The 26,106-nt window shown below is 49.8% G+C and overlaps 2 long non-coding RNA genes across 2 annotated transcripts; one reads left to right on the top strand and one right to left on the bottom strand.

Moving 5' to 3' along the window:
- Positions 1-12,676: 12,676 nt before the first annotated feature.
- LOC148121684 (uncharacterized) lies at positions 12,677-14,792 on the bottom strand. The gene is made up of 3 exons (XR_015737970.1): positions 14,621-14,792; positions 13,222-13,332; positions 12,677-13,067 (listed from the first exon to the last, which is right to left on the bottom strand). It is a non-coding gene; the product is annotated as an uncharacterized LOC148121684 (long non-coding RNA).
- Positions 14,793-20,649: 5,857 nt separating this feature from the next.
- On the top strand, positions 20,650-24,335 carry LOC146894154 (uncharacterized). The gene is made up of 3 exons (XR_015001999.2): positions 20,650-20,763; positions 20,935-21,090; positions 24,206-24,335. It is a non-coding gene; the product is annotated as an uncharacterized LOC146894154 (long non-coding RNA).
- The last annotated feature ends 1,771 nt before the right edge of the window (positions 24,336-26,106 follow it).

Raw genomic sequence — 26,106 nt, 5'->3', positions numbered from 1 at the left:
TGCCTCTGCCTCCCAAGTGCTGGGATTAATGGTGTGTGCCACCAATATCTGGCTAGAAACTCTTAATGAGGAACCAAAGAGAAATCAGAGTGGTTCAGTGTAAGAGAAAAACCCGCGGTAAAGTCCCAATTCATTGTCAGACCCATGGCAGTAATAATCAAGGATACGAGGGACACCCATTCCTACCACATCCATGCAGCACAGTACTAGGGGTCTTGGCTTGTGCAGTAAGACATGAAAAGGAAATCCAGTTTGTGAATACTGGAGAAGAAGAAACAAAGGCGCTCTTCACACCGCGTGATGAGACCTGACAGAGGGAGTTATAGAATTATAAACAACCTTGTGCAGTTAATTCAAGAGCTCAGGAAGTTGTGGGACAGGAGATCAGAGCACAAAGAGCCTGTGTCCCTATGCCACAGCAGCTATCAGAATTTCAAATTTTACAAAGAGGCCACACATACAACAATGCGTGTATAGGATTGGGGCAAAATCTAGTAAAGCTATGCACAATCTTTGCACAGAAAAATTATAAGACCTTATTGAAAAACATAAAAGAAGGCCAGAACAAATTAGCCAGATATACCATGTTCACGGGTGAGAAGAATTGACGTAATAAAACTGACAATTCTCTCAAATTGATCTATAAATTTAATTTAATCTCAACTAAATCCCAACAGAGAATTTTAGAGAACATGACAAGATAATTCTAAAATTTATGTGGATGACTAGAACAGCTGCAAGGTTTCTGAGATCCTGAATGAGAAGGTGGGGACTCGTCCTGACAGTTCCTCAGAACCCTGTAAACAGTAGCAACAGAGTGAGGTGTGGCCACCAGCAGAACTGCCCGTCAAAGGGCAAGCCGGAGTGGGGCAGGGAGGGACCCAGGCTGAGGCTAAAAGAATTGTCACATTAGCAAGTGTGACAGAAAGCTGGAGTGCCTGTCTGTCTGTCTGCCTGCCTGCCTGTCTGTTTGTTGAGAAAGGGTCCTACTGTGTAGCCTTAGCCAGTCAGGAACTCAACTATATAGACTAAGCTAGTCACAGACTTGCAAAAATCCACCTGCCTCTGCTTGGATCAAAGGCATGAGCTACCATGCCTGACAAAATGGAATTTTCTAAAAAGAAGAAATCTACAAGTTGGTGCCACTGTGTTTGGACAACATGAAAAATAATAAAAATAAAATCTTGAATTCAAAGCGTAAAGCACTTTAAGATCCTGGCCCATGGCAGAATTAGAGAGTAAAGAAAGAGCATGGGCTTATGGGAAACGTATGTAATTCAGGTGGGAAGAACTCATTGACAGGGTAGGAAGCACAGGATACAGAGGGAAAGGTCAAACATGCTGGAAAGTGTTAAGATGTAAAACTCAGTAGGGCAAACAACACGATCAGCTGGGAAAGCTGTCAGAGCCACATTCACCCCACAAGGATTGTTAGTGAGAACCTGGGAAGAGCAAATGCTAAGGGTCCGGACAAAGAATGAGAAGACATTGTGGAGGATCCAGGAGGGAACAGGGCAGTGTCCCGTCACGTGAGAAAAGACTCCTAGACCAAAGGAACCTAAAGACACAGCCAGAGCTCTCACCAATGTCGTTTTGTTTTTTTGTTGTTGTTGTTGTTGTTCTGTTGTTAGAGGGTGTGTGTGTGTGTGTGTGTGTGTGTGTGTGTGTGTATGTGTTCGTGCCTGTGTGTGTTTGTTCAATTTGTTTATTTTGAGTCAGAGTCACACTGTGCAGTCCAAGCTGGCCTTGAACCTGCACTCCTGCTCCAACCTTCTTTGATGCACACTTATTGAGTGCCTACCTTTCACAGGGCAGCTGTCTGCCATGTAGAACACTGGATGGTTACACTGTAGGTGTGTACGTAAGTAGAGGGATTTCTCTACCCCGTGACCCAGAGACTCCACTCCCAGCCCATACATAGCAAGAATACCCATAACCACCCACAGCTTTATGGAGAAAAATGAGAAGACACTTAACTGCTTAGCTCAGCAACATAAGGAATACAAACTGTCTATTTATTCAATGAAAAGCTCAAACAATTGTCTATTTATCCAATGAAATACTATGCAGCACATTGAGTGAACAAACCATAGACAAATCTAAAGATTAAAGATTACATTGAGCAACAAAAAGAAGCAGGATGCAGAATTTTGCAAATGACACCCCATTGCCCAAGGGAGTTTAAAGCATGTGAGACAGCACTGCCTTCCTTGGCCACCAAAAACAGTTGTAATAAAAGAATAAAGGTCTGCATAAACGTGAAAAACCCCAAGCTCACACTGATGGCTTTGCTGAGGTGGGAGGGGGATGGGACAGAGATGAGGCCCTTGGGGGAACACCCTAAGGGCAGTACCCTGGGGATAGCACACTGAAGACAGTGTCCCGAGGACGGTACTCTGGGGACATAATCCTAAGGTTAGTGCCCTGAAGACAACAGCCCCCTGACACAGCCCCCTGACATAGCCCCCTGACACAGCCCCCTGATAGAGCACCCTGACATAGCCCCCTGATACAGACTTCAGGAGGAAGGCATTGGATCTGCTTTCACTATACTTGGTGTCAAGACCTCACCCATCCCTGTCCACACTTCCCTCCAATAGGTCTGGCCTGTGTGTTTGAGTCACATGACTGCAGCAGTGCAGTGCAAGAGCCAGCATGGAACTTGGAGTCAGATGGGGCACTAAGGACCCCGTCTTCCCTGGGATGGAACAGCTTGCTGTCCGTGGACATCAAGGAAGGGTGGTCTGCCCGAGGATGAAGGCAATAAAGGGAGGGAGAGGCCTGACTGGCCTGGCTCCACACTGGCCAGATCAACCATCTCTCCCACTCATTCCAGGGGCCTTTGCTAGCATTAAGCCTTTGTCTTTCCCTGGAACCAGAGGAGTCCTGGCTGAGCAGGGCCTTGAGGTGATCACAAGGGTAAGGAATCAGCCCTGAGCATCATCTACCATCTGTAGAGAGTGAGCAGTGTAGCTCCTCACAAAGGAGTAACTGCCCACTGGCCCAGGTCTCTTGAGGCTTCTCCTCCAGGCACCCATTTCTAAACATGCCCCTCCAACTCTACCTCTCACTTGTCTCCACCCAATGGGGAACTCCGAAGCAAGTCCCTAGACACAAGCCCTTACCTGGATCTTCCCACTGCTCAGGCCAGCCCCTCCATCCGAGTCAGAGCCCCACCTCAGATGTGGGGAGAGGCGAGTGACGCAGGCAGTGTCCACACACCTCACTCAGGGCAGGAGGCCTGGACCACCCTACAGGGTGGCAGCTTGAGTCTAGGTCGCCCTATCGTTTCTGGACCCCCTTCCTGGTCTCCACACGCTGGACCAGCAGTATGGCTGCTGTTAGCAGATTAGTCTTCTTAATGGACCAATGTCCTTGGAGAACCAGGAGCAGGATGCGCTTAATAAAGTCATTATTCTGCCACCCAGCTGCGCAGGACGTGAGGATGAGAGAGGGAAGTGAGAGCTGGCACTGGGAGGTCTCCAGAGCAGGGACAGACAACTCAGCCAGTTAATTATCAAGCCACAGACTCTGTAAACCTGCGTACAAGCAGCTCCCAGCTGGAGGGGGCTCTTCAGAGCCCAGCCACACTCCACGGAGCCGGTGCAGAAAATGTAGCGTGGAGCACCCCCCGCCCTGAATTATCTCACTCTCTGCATGGCTGGTTTCTGCCCTGACTCCAAGCCTAAAGAAAAATGGGGGGTCCAAACCCCAGAATCACACCACCTCCCTCCTCTCCTCCCAGCTGGCAGACTCAGCCCTGAGCAGAAAAGCCCAAACAAGTGTTACATGAAAATAAGAAGCAAAGCCTGCACTAAAATGTAGCTGAGTCAGGATCTCCAAAAATTCTCTCCTTCACAGAAGCACGGAGCACCCTGGCAAAGATTGTCAGAATCAACATTTCAGAACCCTGAAAATTAACCAAAGGCTGGCAGTCCTCGGTGGGCGGAGTGGCACTTGAAAGAAAGGAAGAAAAGCTGACTCCCAAAGAGCTCACAACTTGGTGGCATTTTAATCGGTTCCATCCCATTCCCCATCCCCCACAACTCCAGTAGACCTCAAAATCCAACAGCCTGCAAGCACAGAGATACTAACAGCCCAGACAGCGAGTAGAAAGGTAGGGAATGACTTGACTGGTGTCTCCTAACAGACCCTACTTGCAAAACTGTCTTTACTTGAGCTGATTCAGAATTCACTGAGGGTAAACAGCCTGCATCTTGGAAATATTTGTCTTAAAGTTTCCATGGCAATTGTTGCAGATGTGTGAGGCTGCACAGGGCAGTGAGGTCAGCAACAGGTTCACCAGAGAGCAAAGGAAGCTGGGAGTGAGGCATGCACGGTGGAGCCCACCCGATGCTGATAGTCTATTCCTCGATAAGATGCTGCAGGAGTGAAGGGGAGGTGCGGGGTGAGGGGCTATGACCGTAACCAGGGCCAGGATGTGTTCATGGTGCACTGGAGAAGGCTTTTGAGATTGAGGGGAGGCAGAGCTGCAAGCTGCCCAGCTACATGCTGAAGGTGTGTCTAGCACAGAGTCCCCTGTGCAAGGTGTGGGAGACATATGGGCTCCAGAAATTTGGGGAATCTCTGTCAACATTTGAGCTGACCCAACCAAAAAATAGCAAGTCACAGAGTACACATTTGCATCAAACATTTTGTTGAAGTCAAAGGAACAGAGGGCAGTCATATCCCAGCAATGCTGTCAACCTCAAATTCTAGAAGGGACTTCTGGTCTAAAAGAGGAATGCAGGGCAGAGCTTCTCCAGCGCTCAGCTATACCTGCTTCCATTTATCTCTGAATTATACATCCCGCTGCTTATCTCAGGCTTTAACATTTTATTTTGTTTATGAGTAGTGCCTGCTTATGTGTATGTGCACCATGCACATGCAGTCCCCAGGGAGACCAGAAGAGGGTGCTGGATTCCACCAAACTGGAGTTGCCAATGGTTCTAAGCCACCATGTAGGTGCTAGAAACTAAACCCAGGTCCTCTGCAGGAACAGCAAGTATTCTTAGCCACTGAGCCATCTCTCAAGCCCCTGTTCTCAGGTTTTGACACCGTCTCTTGACCCATTACAACAAGAAGTGGGACAACTTCCCAGCCCAGACGTGGACGCATACGTCATAAGGGTTTGCCACAAGAGCTGTCTCATGAAAACAAGGTTCATCCATAACTCAGCTTGCCAAATGTGTGCCAGTTCAGCACTGGATACAGCCTGCTTCCCAAGAGGCCAGTGAGAGCCTAGAGAGTAACACTAATATCTGTCCTATCCCTTTAAGAGACAAGCCCTGCCCACTCCCTTCCAGTCCTGCTGAGGCAAGCAGATCTTCCTTCTGCTTCTAGCCTGAGTTCCTTCCTTTCTTTCTCTCTCTCCAAGAGGCAGCTTCAGCCTTCTCCCTTCTCCCCACTTCTCCCCTTCCCCCACCTCCTCTCTCTCTCTATCTCTGTTCTCAACCTCTGTTTCTCTCTCTCTCTCTCTCTCTCTCTCTCTCTCTCTCTCTCTCTCTCTCTCTCTCTGCTCTTTTCCCTTCTCCCCTTCCCCCTTTCCCTTTCCCCTCCATTTCCCCTCCATAACCCACTAAATAAATACCCACCTTCTCTGCATGGCCTGCCTAAGAGGTCTCTGTCTCTCACCCGCCATGCAGCTCCCTGCCTGGGACTGACTGCCCACCATGGTCTTGGCACCAGCTGCCCATTGCTGCCACTCAGGGACCTGAAGCGTTTTACCATAACAATCAGTAAGGTTTGAAAATAATCACTATTTATCCAACAGCAAAATCACACACTCACATACGCACACACACACACACACACACATGTGCATGGACACACATGCATATGTGCATACACATGGGCATACACTTGCACACATACCATGCCATGTTTCTTCTTTGCCAGATTCTTCTGTCCTGAATGCACAGATGCTCAGGAGTTCTGCGTAGGGTCAGAGACCATTACTGTCTGAGGCATGGACCCTTGCCTCTGCTGTTCTAGTGATCTACTAGGATTTTGTTTTGTCCCAGGAATTCAAGGGTGGTCAGCATTATTAGCAGGAGTATCACAATGATAGTTCGGAGTCTGAGATCCACTCCAGACCAAGGGTTAGAACATTTGTTCTGTAAACATCTGAGTGATGTAAATAAGTCAGGCTTTATGCAACCTTTGTGGCAGAATGTAGAGCCCTCCTTAAGTAGAAAGATACTATCAGCTCACAGAAACTGGCCACCTAGATTATGTCCCTGGATCTGCTGGCCCCTGATCTTGATAGATGTGTGAAGGGTATTTATAAAAAAAAATCTATTTCTAATAAAGACTGTAGACAAGCTAAAAATGAATTAAGCTTTCAGAATATGAGAAAACTCACCTATTTTTAAATTAGATGCAAAACCATCCTTAAAGTAGTGCACTGGAAGTAGTTCCACTGTGCTCAGATGGAGTCAAAGATGTCTGACGTTACTGATTGTTTCAGATTGCCTTGGGAATTCAAGCCAGTGCCATAAGACAGGAAAAAGAAATGAAATTTGCCAATTGAAACCTAAAGTGATTGAACAATCTTTGATAGAATCAATTGAATGACTGCTGGAAGTATGGTATTTTAATAAGTTAGCTACACAAAATCAACCTATAATAAAGTTGTAATATGTATTTCAAAAAAAAAAAAACCTCCAGAGCTAGTTTGGTTGGATTTCAGATACTAGAAATATCGCCAAGTTTTTCCCAAGAGTTTTGAGCACTCTCAGCAAGCTCCCTACCAGGAGATGGCCACTGTGGCCCTCTCTAGCCCTCCAGTCCTGCCCCCGAGGAGATTCTCTGTGGGAGTTTCTCACGACTCAACTTAAGTCCATCCCTGAGCTCATCGGTACAGGAAATGAAAGGGACAAGAATAGTCTGCTTGGCTAGGCCCAGGTGATATGCATTCTTCTGTACTTGGTAGCCTATGCTACCAGGTTGAGTGCAGATGAGTCTTTCTAGGAAAGTCAACTGTTGTGACAATGAAGGAAGGAAAATTAGTCCTGAGCAGAGAAAGAAAGAACTCAGTCCACCATGCAAGTCATTCTGCTCCTATGGTGTCTCCATTGTCACCATATCCCCAGTCCTGTCTCCCCACCTCACCCCCAGTCCTGTCCCCCACCCTGAGTCCTGTCCTCCCACCCCCAGTCCTATCTCCCCATCCTTAGTCCTGTCTCCCCATCCCTAGTCCTGACAAATAGGACTTGTTCAGTGGCTGAATTTCTGCTTCTTCTGAGATTCTCTTTACTCAGTAATTTCTTTCAGAGTAAATACTTAATGAACCATGAGTGGCTTGTACCAGTACAGACTAGATCGAACCAGAATAGACCAGCTCAGACCAGACTAACTACATCAGAATAGAACAGACCAGCCACTTTAGATTAGTCCAATCACTTTAGACCAACCCAGACAAGGCTATAACTCACTAGAATCAACCAGCCCAGACCAGCCCAGATCACACCAGACCAGGTTAGACCCTATCAGTAAGGACCAGTCCAAAGAAGAATAAATCAGCCCAAACCAGAACAGAACAGGTTGGCTTAGATCAATTAGATCAGGCTGGAGCATACCAGCACAAGTCAGACCAGACTAGCTTAGATCAATCCAGACCAAATCAACTACACTAGACTAGATTAGATTACAGCAGTCTAGACCACACTACCATAGGCCAGTCTAGACTAGCTTAGACAACAGCAGAATAGACTAGCCCAGACAAGTTTAGACCAGCTCAGATGTTAGACCAGAATAGACAAGATCAGACAAGCTTAAATGAATACAGACTAGACTTAAAACAGACTAGACCAGCCCAAACCAGATCAAGCCAGATCATATCCCAGCAGTCCAGTCTAGGCTAGTTTTGACCAGAACAGAACCTCTTCTACCTAATTTAAGGTCCTGTGATATGTGCCCAGTTCTGGGGGCTGGCTCTATCCTACATAGCTCACGCCAGAGGTCAGAAGAGATAACTGATGTCACTAGAGGCTACAATCTGCAAGTCCTTTCAGTTCACACAAACTGTCACTACCACCACAGATGAACCATTGCTCTTGTAGGACCCAGAGCAGCTTGGTGTACACCTGCCAAGACAGGCTCTCAGGAGACCGACTGGAAAGTAGGCCGAGTCTCAGTTTACCCTAAGGCAATACCCAATTCCAATCCAAGGTGTGTGGGATTCCAATACCCAATTCCTGGTGTGCCAACTGTTGTAGGTAGGGTCACCTGTTGTTCCTTAGCCCAGCACACACCCATCCCTTCTTCACCAGGACACCCCTAGACAAATGTCAGTCAATCAGGGGTCCTGAACCTCAGAAATCCCTCACCCCAATCTCTGCTATTATAAAAGTCCCAGCCCAACTAAGCTCGGGGCTCTTTGGTTGTGCTAATGTGTTGGACACAGGGAAAGTCTGAGTTCTAGCTTGAATAAGAGTAAAGGCTCTTTGCTTTTCCATACAGGACTCAGTCTCCTTGTTGGTTTTTGGAGGGCTCCGTGAACTGGGCATAACACCTCCTATTTAGACATTACTCCCCAACATCCATTCCCCAATCCACCAGTCTAGCCTCTTTGAAAGGAGGGCGGCTTGGACATACGAGCGAGCCAAAGCCCACCCCCTTGCACACAGCCTGCTTGGGTGGCAGTACCCTCTGCTTGCTTTCCTTTGAGCCGGGCCCCTGCTGCTCCTGATGTCTGAGAAGTGTTCATTTCACTGAGATCCCAGCCTTGCCACGTGTGAGGCCTGTGAGGCGAGGCAGGCTTCCTGCTGAAATCAAACGATGAATTGGGACCTAGCGGCTGGCTTTTACCTGCTCATCATTTCAACCCCCCTCTGGGAAGCGTCCCCTTTCCCACTGCAAAGCGAACACTAATCCAGGTGGAACATAATGAGATGTGTGTTTGCACGGGCACGTGGAGGGAGAGAACTGAGCTAGGATCCAGGATCAAAGACACCAACCAAGGCTGAGGCCAGGGTGGCCAGGGCTCCCACCCACTGCCCCGTATGATGCATCTTTTGGGAACACAGTGGCCTCCTCGAAGATATAGGCTGGGCCAACCTGTGCAGGAGGGCAGGGTCCCCACAGGTGTCTCCAGGGCTCTCAAAAGGCAGGGGTGAAAAGGTGTAGAGGGTATCATTAGGTAACACGGCTCCCATCAGCGTGCACACTTCCTGCAGCAGGCCCAACCAGTGCATCAACTCCCTCCACAGGCACAAACAGCCTCTGCCCACCCAAGCCCCCAGATAAGTAAAGAAATGGGACCCCTGCCTCGGCTATGAACAGTATGTTTGTGAGAACCTCAGAGACTTCGCAGTGGAAGTGGGGCCTCACTGCCCTTACGGTGTGGGATTTCCACCTTCATCTTTGCCTCCATCTTCCATCTTTACCTGGAGAACAATGGTGTGTTCATCTCATTATCCTGCAAGCCCCGTGATGGCAAGAATCTCATTCCAGGGACTGGAGCAGTGACTCAGCAGTTGAGAGCACTGGCTGCTCTTACATAGAGGACTTATATAGGTTTGATTCTTAGCACCTACATGGCAGCCTATAGCTATCTGTAAGTACAGTTCCAGGTGCTCTAATACCCTCTTCCGGGGTCCCAGGGCACATGGTGCACACAACATGGTGCACACACATCCAGGCTGGCAAATACTCATACACGTTTTTAAACAAACAAACAAACAAACAAAAAGAATCTTTTTTCACCCTTTCAGCAGGCTGGAGGACATAGTGACTGCCATCCATCACCAGACAGATGGGAGGCAAGCTGACACTCACCCTTAGTGGTGTTGCCCAAGGCTCAACCCCAGACTGAGTTTACTCTGAGATGACCTCATTCTGTCTTCTTTGAGATTTCGTTGCCAGGGCAACAGTGTAAGGGGTGGAGTCTAATGGGAGGTGCTAAGGACAGGGTTGGGACTCTGGCTTTAACACAGGTGGCTCCTGTGCACTCTTTCGTGGTGAGCTGCTTCTGGCACATTCCAGTGTGGGGGGAAGCAGAAGCAGTTCCTCAGCCTTGACCTTTCCAGCCTCCCTGTGCGTCTTTCATCCCACACCAGCAGAGAGAGCACACACCCCTTCACGCTGGCTTCATTCACACATTATTACCTGCACAGGCACTATCCAAGGGGCAGGTCATGAGAGACACCCACATGATGTTATAATTCTGACTGGTGTGTGTGTGGGGTGTGTGTGTTCCTTTATGTGCAGATGGGCATGTGAAGAGGTCAAAGGTCAGCCTTGGGTGTTGTTCCTCGGGTGCCATCTACCTTGTTTTGTGAGGCCAGTTCTCTCATGGGTCTAGAGCTCCTCAAGCCCAGCACTGAGACTACAAACACATGCTACCATTTCTAGTTTTGGGTGTTTTGAACTCATATCCTTGAGTTTATTGAGCCATCCCCCAAGTTCTTTTGTTTTGTTTCTCTTTGCTCTCTGAGACAGGTGCTCACTCTTATAGCCCGGGCTAGCTTCAAACTCCCCAAGGCTGGGATTGCAGGTGCACTGACTGCCACACCCAGCTTGGCTGCTACATTCTTTTAATGGTGATTGCTTTTCTAAGATTCATTTAGTTTTTATTCATGTGTGTGTGTGTGTGTGTGTGTGTGCATGTAGACATGTATGTGGATCCCATAGATGTTAGGGACCTGGGACAAATGGCTCAGGTGCCTATTTGACTATAGTGACTGGAGTCCAGGTAATTGTTGAGCCACCACGTGGGTGCTGGAAACTGAACTCAGGTCCTCTGCAAGAGCAGCAAGCCCTTCAACTGAGCCATCTCTCCAGCTAGGTTGTTACTTTTTTTTTTATAAAGATGCAGGTAGAATTAATTTTGGAGTTTTATTAAGTATGTATAAACCACTTTCCCTTCACTGTGAACTGACACGGGTAACACAGTCATCTCTTTGGTCCTTCTATGCCCCCCCACTTGTGCTGAGGACTCAGCCGCTCGCCCTTCTGGCTCCCAGTGCACCCAGGACCGCGTGCCACCTGTTAGGAGAGCTCCAATATTGAACCACACCAGCCCCTTCCCGTTCTGCTGCCCCTGAGATTCTGGGAGCCCAGTCTGGGATTCCAAGCCTTTGATGAGCAGCTTCCTGTTTCTGGAGATTACCTTCTTCCCTCCCAACAGATGCATATATTATCATACAATTGCGCAGTGAATGCCTGGGTTTAAACTTCCACTGTCTGCTTTCCGCTGTCTGAGCTGGTCCTCTTAAAGGGAAAATACAAGTTTCTTGCTTCTGAGGGTTTGAAACTATGGAGATGCTGTTTTCTGGTCATACAATCTGGTGACTTCTTTGAGGACAAGGAGCCCACCTTTTTGTTTCAAAAGCTGCCCTTTGTGGAGAGAGTGATGAATCTGAGCTGAGTTAGGGAGTTGGGTAGGAGGTTTTGCTTAATAAACCGGTGAAGCCCCTAGAAGCCCACACTGGGAGTACAATGGCAAAGCCAACTCAGGTGACCAGGGATCTACCAGCATGAGGACAGGAGTTTAGTTCTAGAGCCCACAGTATGACAAATAGACTAGTCGGCTTAGAGATCTTGAGGGTCAGGTGGGGATGGGGAGGTGGGGGTTTAGGAATGGAGGGAGTGTTGCAGACCCAGACTTTGATCCCAACTCCATCCCAAATCTGTAGCACTGCCCTGATATTAACTACATCCTTTGGGATCTCTGAAGTCTAGAGTTTGTTGAGCGTGGGTGCAGGAAGCTGGGTTCCCTGGTCCTTCATGGGTCATAGGAAGATGAGTGAAGCTGAGGCTGGGGACCAGAGGCTAGGAAGGCTGGAGTCTAACTTGCCATCCTGGGTAGGTAAGGCCATGGTCACACGTTAGGTTGGTGTGAGGATCAGCCATGATAATCTAAGTCTGGGCAAAAAGGAAGTACTTTACTTCCTCCATCCATTATCACCTGGGACTCTGGCCATTGATAAATTTAAATGGATAAACTATTGGAGTCTCAATAGATTACCCTGAGACAATGCCTGGCAGGCTGAGATTACCTGACCCCTACCCAAGAGCAGACCATTCAAAGGAAATTCCTGGCATTCCAAGCACTGTAAATAGAAACAACTGCCAGCACTTCACCAGGACACCCCTAGACAAATGTCAGCCAATCAGGGGTCCTGAACCTCAGAGACCTCCCTCACCCCCACCTTTACTACTATAAAAACCCAATTCTAATTGAGCTCGGGGCTCTCCGGATGTTTCAATATGTTGGACATGCGGAGAGACCAAATTTGCAAACTTGATTAAAATAAAGGCTCTTTGCTTTTACATATGGGACTCATGTCTCCTTTGTTGGCTTTTGTGGCATAACATTGGTACTGGGTCCAGGCCACAGCACCCATTATTCAGGAATGGGAACTTAGTCTGGTGTGTTCCAGTGTTGGGACGTAGAGGTGGTAGGTTGAACTCCAGCCTCTAATGAAACCACTAAGCAGCAGGCAGCATGCACAGAGCTCAGTAGCACTGATAGCTGGGAAAATGCAAATCAAAGCCACACTGAGTGGCCACAGTCATTGCAGCATTGTGCAGCAGGGAGATGACCTGTTCGTCACCTGCCAAGGCTACAGAGGGCAACTTCGTGAAACCTTCTCTCACAGTTAAAATACAGAATACAGGGAGATGGCTGAGTAGGTGAAGTGCTTGCTATGCAAGGAAGAAGACCTGAGTCTGGCAGAGGTCACACATTTATCATCCCAGCAACAGGGGTGCAGAGATGGGGGATCTCTGGGGCTTGTCTACTAGTCAGTCTAGCTGACCGGTGATTCTCCAGGTTCAGTCTCAAAAAGTGTGATGAAAAGTGATTGAGGATGTACACACACACAAATAAATAAAGAGTAAAAAGAGGCCTGGTACTGGCATCCAAGAGGCCTTGAGGTCTGCCCCCAATGCCAGAAAAACAAGAACCTCAATGAACTTTACCTCACACCTATCAGGATGCTCATCATACAAAAAGAGAGAACAGCAAATGGTGTATGTTGGTGAGGATGTGGCAGCCTTGGGGGTCTGTCTGGAGCACTGTGTTCCACGGTGTCCGGTGGTAGAGCCTCTGTAGCAAAAGCCTAGATGAACAGAGACCAAAATTCAAACAAATGTTTGCACACAGTACAAAAGCAGGGCTTTCAACTGCCATATTTTTCAAACAGGTAAAAGGCAGAACCCTTAAATGTATCCCTGGACTAGAGTAGGGGTAAAGTGAGAAGGATCGAAACATACTTTTTGGCCTTATCGCGGAAGGAGTTCTGTACATGCTAGTACATGGAGGAGTCTTGAGAACACGATGCTCAGAAAGATGCCAGTCACAGAAAACAAGACACGGGGCTTCTCCTTAGAGGGAGAAATCAGACTCTTAAAATCATACGTGGGATGGGACTGTGGGGAGGGGGGACAGCAAGGAGGGAAGAGGGGGAGGGTTTAATGGACCCATGAGGAGAGTTCCGGAGTTGGCTGACTTGAAAACACCTCTGAAGTGCCTACTCAACAATGACAGAGAAGATACTGTGCTCTGTACATATAACTATGATTAGAAAATTTAGAAATAATTAGATAGAATGTTATATGATAAGATATGACCTCTTAATTAAAAACGTTAAAACAATATCAAGTGAAAAAAAAGTGTTCCTTGCAGGCTGCAGGGTGGCAAGTCATTCTGTGTCATCCATGATCCTCCAGGTTACAATGTCCCTGAGCTGTCACAGAGAGATACCTGCTAAAGGGCACTGATACAGCCTTGAAGGGATGAGCATTTGGGGGCACCAGAAGGTCCACACGGTATGGCCAAGCACCTGGAGGGCCACACACAGGGCTCTGCTTGCTCGGTCCTCATGGGAAGCTGCACTGGGTTCCCCCCTATAGCCGGGGAGCCAGAGCAAGAAGTTAGATGAGATGGCCACAAACAGCCAGGAGGACAGTCACCGACAAGGTGCATTCCTCTCCACTGCCATTTAGGGCAGCTCCAGTGATGGAGATTCCAGCTCCCCTACTTGAGCCTCCCCACCCCCACCACACAGGTTTCTATATCATCAGGTCCCAGGTCCGTGTCAGAGCTGCAGACCTTTCCAGTGCCCATAGTGGGTTATCCAGGCAAGCTAGACACAAAAGGAAGTGGGTACCATGGGAGAGGTCTGGAGAGAGTGGCTTGCTCGGCTCTGGTACACACTGGATATAAGACTGCCCCAGCAGGTGCTCTGTGACAGCAGCCATACATGAAGGGGCTGGGCATGAGCGTGGCCTGAGAGGCAGACAACTAAGCCACTGTGCAGCTCATTTTTATCAAAGCCTGCCAGGGCCCAGGGTGTGGCTGCAGAGAGGGTCAGTGTGACTTTGGGCCAGGTTGTAATTCCACCTTTTCCTCTGGGCCCTTCACAGTTCACCAAAGCCAGGCCGGAGCTGCAGAGCCGGGCCAATCAGCACCATCTCTGCCACAGAACTGGACAGGGCCAGGAGGAGGCAATGCCCACAGGCACTGGTGTCTCAGACCCAGGGGCAGCAGAAGACCTGGGCAGCTGGGCAACTCGGCCATTTCCCAAGGATAGCAGGTCAGGCTTCATTCAGCCTTCAAGAGCAGGATTATCTGCTCTCCACCCACCCAGATCTAGAGCTCAGTAGGACTCACCAGGCCTCCAGTCTTGGTGGCTTTGGTTGAGAAGGTTCAGGAGGTGACTATACCATAGGAGAATAGGCAGGGCGAGGCGTGCACATGCCCGTGAAATTAAAAGATCCCAAGTTCCTCGGCCTCACTGCAGGACAGTCCAGAGGCAGGTGCTGTGGGTGTTTGGCAGACCCCTCTTCAGGATGATTTGTGTAGCCTAGCTGGAGGGAGCAGGCCCATTGTTACTTAATTAACTGCTGGCCTGGGTGTTGCCCCATCACTAAGGCTAGAGTGTTCCTTTAGTTCTGAAGAAAGCAGCCTCAGTCACAGATGTCTAGTGAGCTCATTCTACATACATTGTGGCCTCAGGGCCTTGGCATGAACCATACCCTGGCCAGGAACTCGGTCCCTGATGTTCTGAGCAAAGTTTTGATGAAATATTTCTCATAAGGAGCTCTTCCTTGGCTACCATCACCCATGGCTCATGAGGCTAATGGTGGAACCTGGGGCTTTTAACTGTGAAACATTGGACTGGGAGTTTTGCCAAGAATCCTAGAAATCGCTAAGTTCAGATTGCATAGAAGTCCCACTCAAACATGTGTGAGGGCCAAGACTCCCTCCCATGGAGGGTAGGGCACTCATCCCTGCTCTCCCTTCTGGATGAGCTTTTATTTGCCTCAACCTACAGGAAAAAAATAATATTGATGGTCCCAGGTTGCCAAAGACCTTGAGGCTCAACCCAGCGGCCGATCAAAGCCTCCTGGTAATGGGATACAAAGCACAACCCTACAGGGTTTGAGCCACTACTCAGGATTGGGGCTAAGCAACTGATTGGGCTGTCCCTAGACCTATCCCGGCCCAATGAAGGTGATCACGACCCCTGTTCCACTGTGTCCCCAGCAGCAGATGACAGGATTTTCAGGCCAGGGCAGAGACCCAGGCCATAGGAAAAGAGGCTATGAAGGTGCTGAGGTGGGGCCATGGAAGGAAGTGCAGAGGAGAGAGAGCTAGGAGGTGGGCTTCAGGATACAGCGCCTAAGTGAGGTCCAGCTTTTGCCGGCCTAGCATCCCTGAGTCCTTGGTTCTAGCTCCCCCAGGACCATGTCATGGGCTAGTCTACTGGAACCAGCAGCTTTGATGGTACCAGGCACTCAGCATGCTTCACGGAGGCAAATGTGCTTGTGCGGCTCACCCCTCAGCACCCAGGACAGGAGGGGGCAAATAGTAGGTGGCCAGAAGGAAGTTTAAAAGTCTTTCTTGGCCAGGCAGTAGTGACACACACCTTTAATCCCAGCACTCGAGAGGCAGAGGTAAGTGGACCTTTATTAGTTCAAGGCTAGACTGATCTACAAAGAGAATTCCAGGACAGTCAGGGCTGTTATGCACAGAAATCCTGTCTCAAAACATGTCATTTCCTGGGGTGTTCTGTCCTGCCCCCACCCCCATCCTTACCTCATGGCCAGTTCTAGGCTGGACACATGGCATGAGGAAGAATAGCTTCATCAAGGACACACATGTCAGGAAAAAATGAGACATATGGAGGCATTTAGCTGCCCTTCACCACAGGGTACCCTGGTATTCCTGCTCTGGAGAGCCCACTCTCCAGTTCTGCATATCTTCAGATGGGACAATACTCTCAATACAGTGATCTAGCACACATCCTTTGAAGATAAGCTTGTGAACAGCTTCCTGGGGTATAATCAGTTCTTTATAGGCCTCCACTGGGGTGTCAGAAAACCATTGCCATGTGACCGATCCCCAGGTGTGACCTTGCTGTCTCCAGGGTCTGTTGTCTGAGGTTTCTGTTCTGCCCGGTTCCCGTAATCATTAGGTCCCAAAGAAATCACACAGAGGTCTACATTAACTATAAACTGATTGGCCCATTAGCTCAGGCTTCTTAACTCTTACAACATGTTAGCCCATTATTCTTACCTGTGTTAGCCACATGGTTTAGTACCTTTTTCAGCAGGGCAGTCACATCTTGCTCCTTCTGTGGCTGGCCAGGACTCCGGAGGAATGGGCTTCCTTCCTCCCAGAACTCTCCTGCTCTCATTGACCCTCCTCTACTTCCTATCTGGTTGTTCCACCTATACTTCCTACCTGGCTACTGGCCAATCAGCATTTATTTAAAATATAATTGACAGAATATAGACCATGGTCCCACACCAAGGATCTGATCACAGAGTTCCCACCAAAGAGTCTTGCCAGTCCCCTGGCCCACCAGCTGGGGAAGGGCTGCCCGTCTTCATCTTGTCACACACTGGTCATCCCAGGCTCCCGCTCCTAGCAAACAAGGTGAGAAATGTCCCAGCTCTCCTCTCAGGTAAGGTGCAGGGCTATGTCAAGGGCTCTGCCTCCACCCTGCTTCCTTTTCCCAAGCAAACTGTCTTCAGGCTGCCTTTAGGCCTCATCAGTAAGCAGAGGGCCACCCAGAAGCCACCACCCACAGTAGACTCTGGGAGATAGCAGAGTGCAGCTCCACACTGTGTGGGCCACGCCTGCCACAGGACTGTGCTTTGGGGTCAGGAAGGGGTCACATGAGGGAACTCGGCACAGCACATCCTGGAAGATTTGAGCGGTCAACTCAGGTTAAAAGCAGCTGGACGTCACCCAGTGCAGGCACTGACAGTGTGCCTGGCAGGTGCCTGGGATGGAATGGAGAGGACACACACAGTTTGTGGCCCCAGGCATGTGGTAGGATAGGACAGGGCAGAGGGCAACCCAGATGCAGTCAGGGTATCCCTCAGGGCCTGAATACGTGGCCAGGTTATTGTATCAGTGTATATTCCTAGGGAGAGCGGGGCCGGGTGGCAGCACTCTGCGCTAGGATAGCACATCCTTCCGGGAATGAGTCGGGGCATCTTAGGTATACCACTGTGGTCTTCTTTATGTTCAGCTGCCAGGTTCCTGATTAGACCCCACCCCCATATGCCTGGGAGTTTCTTGGCACCCCAAGCGCTAGGAAGCTCTGGCCTTCCATGCGCTTTCTTCCTGGGGCTCAGGCTATCAGAGTCACTGGGATACCCATGCCCCGTCTCTCCAAGACTCAGGGTACATGACTACACACTCACCTTCTGGCCGGGCTCATTCCTTATCCCTTCATAGGATGCAAGGCCAGACTTAACCCTCTACAGTGGACCCAGAGCCCCTTAGAGGTATACAGCTTGTTGGCTCAGACCTTCTGGGCTTCAGAAAACATGAGAGCCATGGGGTCATCTGAAGGCAAGGGCACCTTGGTCTCTCTATCACTGATGTGATATGAGTGGACACACACTGGGACTGTTCCTGGCCCTGGACCACAATAGTCAGACCACTTCAGATGGTAACATTTTAACCCTACCCCACTCCATTCCCACTCAGCCCAGCCTGAGTTCCAGGACCTAAATCCTCTATGTAGGTCCACGCACTCCAACTGGACTCTGTTCTGGGAAGCCACATCAGAGCCACTATAGGATCAACAGATAGACAGGGGCTGAAGCTACATAGGGCCCAGGAGGGGTTGATGGGACCTTGAGGAAAGACACAGAGGAGTTTGGGATCAGAAAGCCAACTGATGAAGGGTAACAGCTACCCACCAGTTGCTAAGGAAACAGAGAATGAGAATTTCCAGGTCAAGTCTATGGGAGAAGCTGATCAATCAAGAGGTCAGAATCCCAGAGAGAGACTCCAGGAAGGAAGGAAAGAAGAAGGGAGGGAGGGAGGGAGGCAGGCAGGCAGGCAGGGAGGGAGGCAGAAGAAATGGAGCCCTAAAATGCTCTTGCCCAAACACCCAGCACAGATGTCCCTACAGAGGCACTGGGCAGAGCAGGTGCTCACAGAAGGCCCCAAGCTGGCCTTACAGAAGCCAGGCAGGCCATGTCTATTCAGGGGCTTCACTTAGTTGAGCACACAGCCCAGATCTAGCACCCAGAGATTGCACAAGCACCATCCCCTAGTTCCTTTGCTGCCTTAGAAGTAGGATACTGTTTAGTTCCGGTTCACACAAACTGGAAGCTAGATCCTACCCAGACTCAAAGCTCCATCTAGACATCATGCAGAAGACACAGCACAGAGCCCAGGACACCATTACTGACTGGTATGAATCTAAGGTGACCCAGGCCACCAACTTCAGGCTAGACTCAGGACTATCTTGATCTCCCCCCTCCTAGCCTCATTCATCCTAATCAGGCTCCCAAACCTGTGTTTGAGAGGCATGTTTTGGATATCTGTCTCATTCCTTTCCTGGTGTCTTAGTTAAGGTTTCCATTGCTGTGAAGAGACACCACGACCACAGCATCTCTTATAAAGAAAAATATTTAATTTGGGGTGGCAATGAACAGTTCAGAGGGACATGGTGGCATGCAGGCAGACATGGTGCTGGAGAAGTTGCTGAGAGTCCTACTCTTGCAGGCAACGAGAAGTAGACTGACTCACTGGGCATGATTTGAGCATATATGTGACCTCAGAGCCCACCTCCACCCAGTGACACACCTCCTCCAGCAAGACCTCACCTACTCCAACAAGGTCACACCTCCTAGTAGTGCCACTCTGGGAGATTATGGGGACCAATTACATTCAAACTACCATACCTGAGGACAGACAAATGGGGCATCCCTACCCATTTCCCAGCCAGCCTCTGCAGCCACAATGTGTGTTCTGGTAATTCACAGGGCAGCCACTTCCCACTGGCTCAAGTCCCAATATTCTACCCCACAGAAAAGTATCCTAGCTGCAGGCGACATGGAAGTTTCAGTTTGCAGAGTACGTCCCCGGGAACTCATGGTCTTCCCCCGCCTGGCATACATGGTGACTATTGGTTCTTCATCTCCACTCACCTCCAGGCAGGAGAGTTTCTTGGGCTCTCCTCCTCCCTGGGTCCATGGGTAGTTGTGTCCCAGCCTGGTCAGTCACCTGATCTTCCTCAGTGAGTCTGTGATGGACAACCAAGGTACCGTCACGTGTGGCAGCTGGAGAAAAGGTGCCAGAGGGCTGAAGAAGGCCAGCGCAGGGCAGCCACACATGTGTGGGCTGCTGGGACTAGAGCCACAGCCGAGTGTCAGAACAAGGCCAGGGAGAACACCATTGTCATCCCAAGGCCCCAGTTTCCGCGAGACCAGGTATGTCCCTGCTCTGATCTGGGAGCCATAATGCTTCCTCTTCCCAAGCCAGTCCCACTTAATCCTCACCTCACACAAGCAGGGACCAGGCTCTTCAGACACTGCAGGGGCAGCCTCCTCATCTCAGCCTTAGGGAGGCTCTGCTCTCTCAGCCCCACCCTGTCCTCCAGTCTGGTGCCATAGTCCCTTCCTGTGGGTTCCACCCTGGAGGAGTCACTGGTCCAGAGGAAGCAAGAGGAGAGAGAGAGAGTGAGCAGAGGCAGTAATTCTGTGCAGACAGCAGCAAGGACTGCCTAAAAAACTCAGGGAATGTTCCAGAGTCCCACAGAAGCTTCTGCAAGACGGGTTGCTCTCCCCTGGCTGATTGTAAACCCCGGTTCCTGTGAGATGAGGACCCGAGGCTTTTATACTTTATTGAAATTTAAGTAATTTAAATTAAAAAATGAAAGCTCAAATCAGTTCAGATATTTTAGAACTACTTGGGTATGTAAATCTCTTTCAACATAAACTCCATCAAATCTAAATGTAGATCGAGGGCTTCTGATAAAAATTTAGCTTTGGAATTGACACAGGCCAAAAGTATAAAACTCATCAGATTTCAGAGACTTCAACAACACAGGAGTATGAGACTCATTCATTGCTATTTTTATTCGGGTTACCTATGGAATGGCAAATGTTTTTGTTATGTTGGGTTAAAGTGAATTAAGATAAATAGAACTAAATACTTAACATGCATGTAAATATTAACTGTCCCAGTTAGCATTAGCTGGCATATTGCTACCACCTGAGAAAGCACATCAACTGAGTAATTGTCTTTATCAGATTGGTCTGCAATGTGTCAGTAAGGGATTGTCTTCATTAATAATGTGGGTGGGGCTTGGGAGGGCCCAGCCCACTGTGGGCAGCACCATCCCTAGGCAGGTCCTGGGCTATGTAAGAAACCCAGCTGAGCATGAGCCTGTAAACAAGCCAGCAGGCAGTGCTCCTCCATGCTTCTCCCTCCATGGCTTCTGCCTTGAATTCTTGCCCTGACTTCCTTCAGATGCAAAGGTCAGACTGAGACCTGGAAATGTAAGCCAAATCCTTTTCTCTTCAAGTTGCTTTTTGGTCAGAGTGTTTTATCATAACAGAGAGGAAACTAGAATATTAACTAACTTTAATTTCTCATTAGCGGAGCTGTTGCAAGTTTTTAAATTACCTACATGACTTATGTGATCTTTCCAATCTATGGTCCTTTTTTAGAACGTCTTGGATGGAGAAAGCAGACCTCTCTGAAGATATAATATTGGTACTGAGCCCTCCAGGAGTAGAAAGAGCCTGGCACCTGGGGCCAGATGAAGCCACAGATGCAAAGGCCCTGAGGCAGATGCATTTGACCCGCTGAAGGGCTGAAGGAAGGTAAGGAAAAGAACCAACAACGGGGGAAGGGGACTCCTTGGACAGGAGAACTAGGGACAAGTCGTAGACAGAACTCATCCAATGTCCTGCTTCATGTGCTCTTTGGCATAGGCCAAACATCTCTCCTCCACCTGTTCTCTATGAGAAAGTGCACGGACCTTGGCACACTGTTTCAGTGTGGAAGCTCTGTGGCGACATCATTTCCAGAGTTCAAAAGTTAATTCTGGTACCATGCTGAGGATTATGGGGAACAAGAGCCAGTTCGGTGGCACCAAAGGCACACGGCAGCAAGTACACCACCTAAACTGGAGCCCTGGACCCCACCTACCAGGGAGGTGCCATGCAATCTAAGAGGAAAAGGAGCACGCAGACTTCCTCCCCTTGTGTGGGGCACTAGGGAAGGTCAGAGCTGGGGGGGGGGTGCAGAGTGCAGGGCCTGTGACCTCAGTGCCCTCAAGCCAGCCCAACCGGCTGGCCAAGTCTGTACACATCTGCATTCCCAAGGCAGAATCAGGACATCACACGGTCTTCCTGCCCCACAAGCACCAGTCTGTGGAGGCCCACTGAAGAGATTACAACTTGCCTTCTACAGACACCCTGGGCCTTGAGGCCAGCACCACTAATCCCGACAAAGGATAACAGCCACTAATTAATTCTCCGAATCTGATGGCGGCATAAATGCCAGCCAGGCTGCCCGCCTTAATGAGTTTAATCGACTGGACTTGATGATTTTATTTGAAACCTAGGGCCGCAAATTAAGCTCTTAAAAATGTACTTGAACTTGATTGGCAACTGTAATCCCAACAAAGTCAGTTTAATCCCTGGGCTGCTCGGGCAAGAGCAGCCTGCATGCTGCTGCTGGCTTGGGAGCACCCGCGGAAGCCTCTACCTCCTTAGGAGAGCTGGCTGCCCTTGGCCTCAGCCCTAATCCAGCCTACTGACCACATGGCAAACCCCAGTCAGAGAGACTCCTGGACACTTCCTGAGTTCTCTCATAGCTCCTAGGGCCACCCCTCTACCTACAGCCACTTCCTCCTGACCCACCGTGCCCTCCAGGGCAATAGCCGCTCCTGACTGGGAATTGGAGGTGTCCAATTTGACCCTATTGGCCCCACATGTGTAAACTGCGGCCTCATGTTCTTCTGGGGTAATCTCCCTCAGAAGCACCCACAGGTCCCTGGGAAGTTCTGCCTACCCAGGATCCTTCCTTCCAGCTGGTCTTTCCTCACACACAACCTCTTGACACAGAAAGCCTGGTCCCAGGCTGCGGGAGGTCCAGCTCAGCACAGCCCAGCTCAACCACAGTATCTGTCCAGGTGGCTAGTCTTTAAAGGAAGGCTTGAACCGCTGTGTTTGGAGAGAGCTGATACACAGTCCAGCTTTTTGATCATCCCACTTCCATGGCCCACCTCTCCACACAGCTGTGCCATGTCCTTCCTTTGGTCTCCAAGGACTCAACATGTTTATCAGTGCCCAGCCTCAGCAGTAAACTTTTCAAGCTCAGCCCCTGACCACCGCCCTCGTGGCTCTGCCACCCTGCACCTCCCCTAGTCAATTGTCCTGCTGTTGGCCTTTCCCCAGGTATCCTTCACTCCAGACTTGTGGGAGGAGGTGACTGAGTAATCCAGAGGGCACAGGATACTGTATTTACAGTATACTGCTTTCTACACACACACACACACACACACACACACTCACATGAATGCACACATAAACACACACACATACATTCACACACAAACAAATACATGCATGCTAACACACATAAACTCACTTGCACACATACATGCACACACATCCACATATATGCTTATTAGGCCCTGTGCTCTGGTCACAGAACAACCTGCCCAAAGAAGGCAACCTCTTTATGCTTCTCTGGGTGGTTTTCCCATCAGATTGGACTGGCTCTTTTTGTTGGTGAGACCTAAAACAATGCCACCTGTCCACTGCAGGCACACCTCGAGGACTAGCTGAGAGTCTTTAGACCAGCTCAGACAAAGGAATGGCATCTCTGTCCTCACAGTAGGGGCACATGTCCCCCACAGACCACACATCCCAGAGCCACCTAAGTCATAATTAGGCTCCTAAATAACCCCAAGGCTTCAGGGTGGGGAGTGAGCCTGTGATGTGGAGTCATGGCAGTCACAGGCCTGGGACCCTGAATGTGCTGTCCCCTGTGCCCACTGCATCCAGTACCCACATTGCCATCTGCATTGCCCTTCCACCCAGGAAGCTGGTGCTACATATTCTCGGCCCCTCCCAGCAGCGTGCACACTAGCAGCTCCCTACCCCACCTCATGCCTGCAACATTCTGGACAGTGTCTGGGCCTGAGCAACAGCAGGATGCCTGGACCCCCCCGGGCTCCTCAGCCTGTGACCAGAGGCCAGGGTTTTGATGAAATTTTCAGATGTTATGCATCTTTCAGGAGCAGGGAGGCAGGGAGTCAGTGTGGAGGGGGAGACAGTGTGGAGGTGGGGGAGTCAGTGTGGAGGTGGGGTAGTGGGGAGTCAGTGTGAAGGGGGGAGTCAGGAGTCAGTGTGGAGGCGGGGAGACAGTGTGGAGGGGGGATCAGTGTGGAGGGGGGGAGTCAGTGTGGAGGGGGTAGTCAGTGTGGAGGGGGTAGTCAGTGTGGAGGGGGTAGTCAGTGTAGGGGGGGGTTAGTGTAGAGGAGGGAGTCAGTGTGGAGAGGGGGCGACAGTGTGGAGAGGGGGAGTCAGTGTGGAGAGGGGGAGTCAGTGTGGAGGGGGGAGTCAGTGTGGAGAGGAGGAGTCCATGTGGAGTGGGGGAGTCAGTGTGGAGGCAGGGGAGTCAGTGTAGAGGGGGAGTCATTGTGGAGGGGTTGTCAGTGTGGAGAGGGAGAGACAGTGTGGAGTGGGGGAGTCAGTGTGGAGTGGGGGAGTCAGCACAAAAATGGGTGCTCCCTGGACACTTTCATTTGAGGACAAGCCAAAGCAGAGAGGTTCACCCAGCCCTGCACCCCATGGCAGTCTCTGTCCTGGACGGGGCAAGGCCTCTCCTGCCCATGCCCTGCACTGAACAGCACAGGAGAGGGGCAGCTTCTAGCCACTGCCGGCTGGGCCCATCCAAATCCTAACCTGAGATTCTGAATTTCAGAGGCTAACTCAAGACAGAAAGGCGGAAAATTAAGGGGTACGAGGAAGGGAGGAAGCCCTTCACCCTGGAACCCAGTTGTCATCCGGCATCAAGAAACTTCAACACAACCAATAAAATCAAATTGCCTATAGGGATAATGCCTGCTTTCCTTCGATATAACTCAAACTAAGGAGGTAAAAAATAAGTTCTGCTTACCTGGGGACAGAAAGTTTATCACCTGGAGTTTGACTCTGAGCATTCTCTTGTCCCCACACTAAAGCAAAGCACACAGCCCTCCGATTTCACCCTTTAAGGAGAGAGAAATAAGTGAACCAGCTCGTGTTTCTACACTCAGTCTTAAACTTGGTTAATCTTTAAAGCCTTCTTGTAAATCACATCCTTTGAGTGAATGACTTAGAAAACCCCAGGATCAAATGAAATCATTTAAAAAACACCTAAGTGAGCCTTCCAGCCTTGCAGACTGTGGACTGTCCTCCTCCTGTGCGCCCTCTAAACACGGCTCTGCAGTCTGAAGTGTGTCCTCTTGCCATCTCTTCTCCCTGCTTAACAAACTCACTGACTCGCTTCACTCTGGCTTATCCCCAAATTCTTTGCTTGGGTGTAGTCAAGCGTCTGACTTCACCCCAGTGGAGGTCTCTAAGGTCCAAGGGGATTCAAATTACTTGCAGTCATGCTGGGCAGTGGACACCGGCCCATCAGCAGACTCACAGCCAGCCAGTTCCAGAAGCCCATTGTGGTAGAGGATGCAGGTCATAGGGTCCAGCTGCCCAGAAGGGTCCGATTATTTCAGGAAGCTCCCCCATTCACAGGAAGGAAGAACTCGAGCCCTGTGGCTTTCTGGCTCATTGCCTCTGTGTTGTCTTATTGATTGGTACCCCATCGATCTCTCGTAGTCTCACTGCAGTTGACCGTAGGTCTGCTTTCCTTCCCTTGGCGGCTTAGCCTGAATCAGGCTGGGTTGCGGCTGTGTTCTTCAAAAGTGGGAGGGGGGGGCGAGCTGAAAACGCGGTTCTTGTGTTTCCTCTCCAGTTTGCAAACTCAATTTTACTCCCAGCATCTCAGCCCTCGTTCCTCCTCTTCAGTCTCCTCCTTAAGCAGTTTCATCCTTGGTTCTTGGTCCTTTGCAGCCTTCCACCGGGCAGCCGTAGGCCACATCCCTTCCATCACTCCATCTTCAACTCTACCTTCCTATCTTTCCCCATCTTCTACATGCAAAAGCCCCCCTCCTTTTTAAATCTTGAATCTCTTCTTTCTAAATCCATGTCAAACATGGCAATGTCCGTTCCTAGGTCTTGCCGAGTTCTTAACTTCCATCTCTGCAGGGGCCTCCATGATTTCCCTCCCTGGCATCTTTCTCACCTGAATCCACCTGTGGCTGGTTTTCACAGTGGGAGGATCAAGGGAAGCTGAAGGTTGATGGTTGTGCTGGATGCCCAGCCCAGGTAGACAGTGCCTGCAGCTTTAGGGAGTACTCAGAGAACTTCTCTGGAACTGCTATCCTCTGACCCTGCCTGGTGCATGGTTCATGGGACCCCAAAATCTCCATATCATAGTGCACACGCAGGAGCTGTTCTTGGCCCAAGGCCCAGGCTCTCCTCCTACAGTTTCAGAGGTCATCATGGACAGGAGATTGGTTCACCAAGTCTCTGACACTGTAGAAGGTGTCAGGAGTCCCAAAGGACCGCCTCCCCATCACTATACAGCCTCTGGCTTCCTCATATTGTCCTTCAAAACCTCAGAGCAAAATTCACTCCAAATGAAACAGCCCTGAGCTCCACTTTCAAAGTACTTGGGAAAATAAAACAGAAATAAAGGGGACCTAATTCCACCTCTAGCTTCATACTGCCGAAGAAGGACGACAGACCAGGCCCAGGTGAAGACAGGCATCTGCGGTGATGTGA

The sequence above is a fragment of the Myodes glareolus genome, chromosome 6 (assembly GCF_982192425.1).
Source record: "Myodes glareolus chromosome 6, mMyoGla1.1, whole genome shotgun sequence".
In the NCBI taxonomy this organism is placed as follows: domain Eukaryota; kingdom Metazoa; phylum Chordata; class Mammalia; order Rodentia; family Cricetidae; genus Myodes; species Myodes glareolus.
This window is presented reverse-complemented; position numbering and strand designations above follow the sequence as displayed.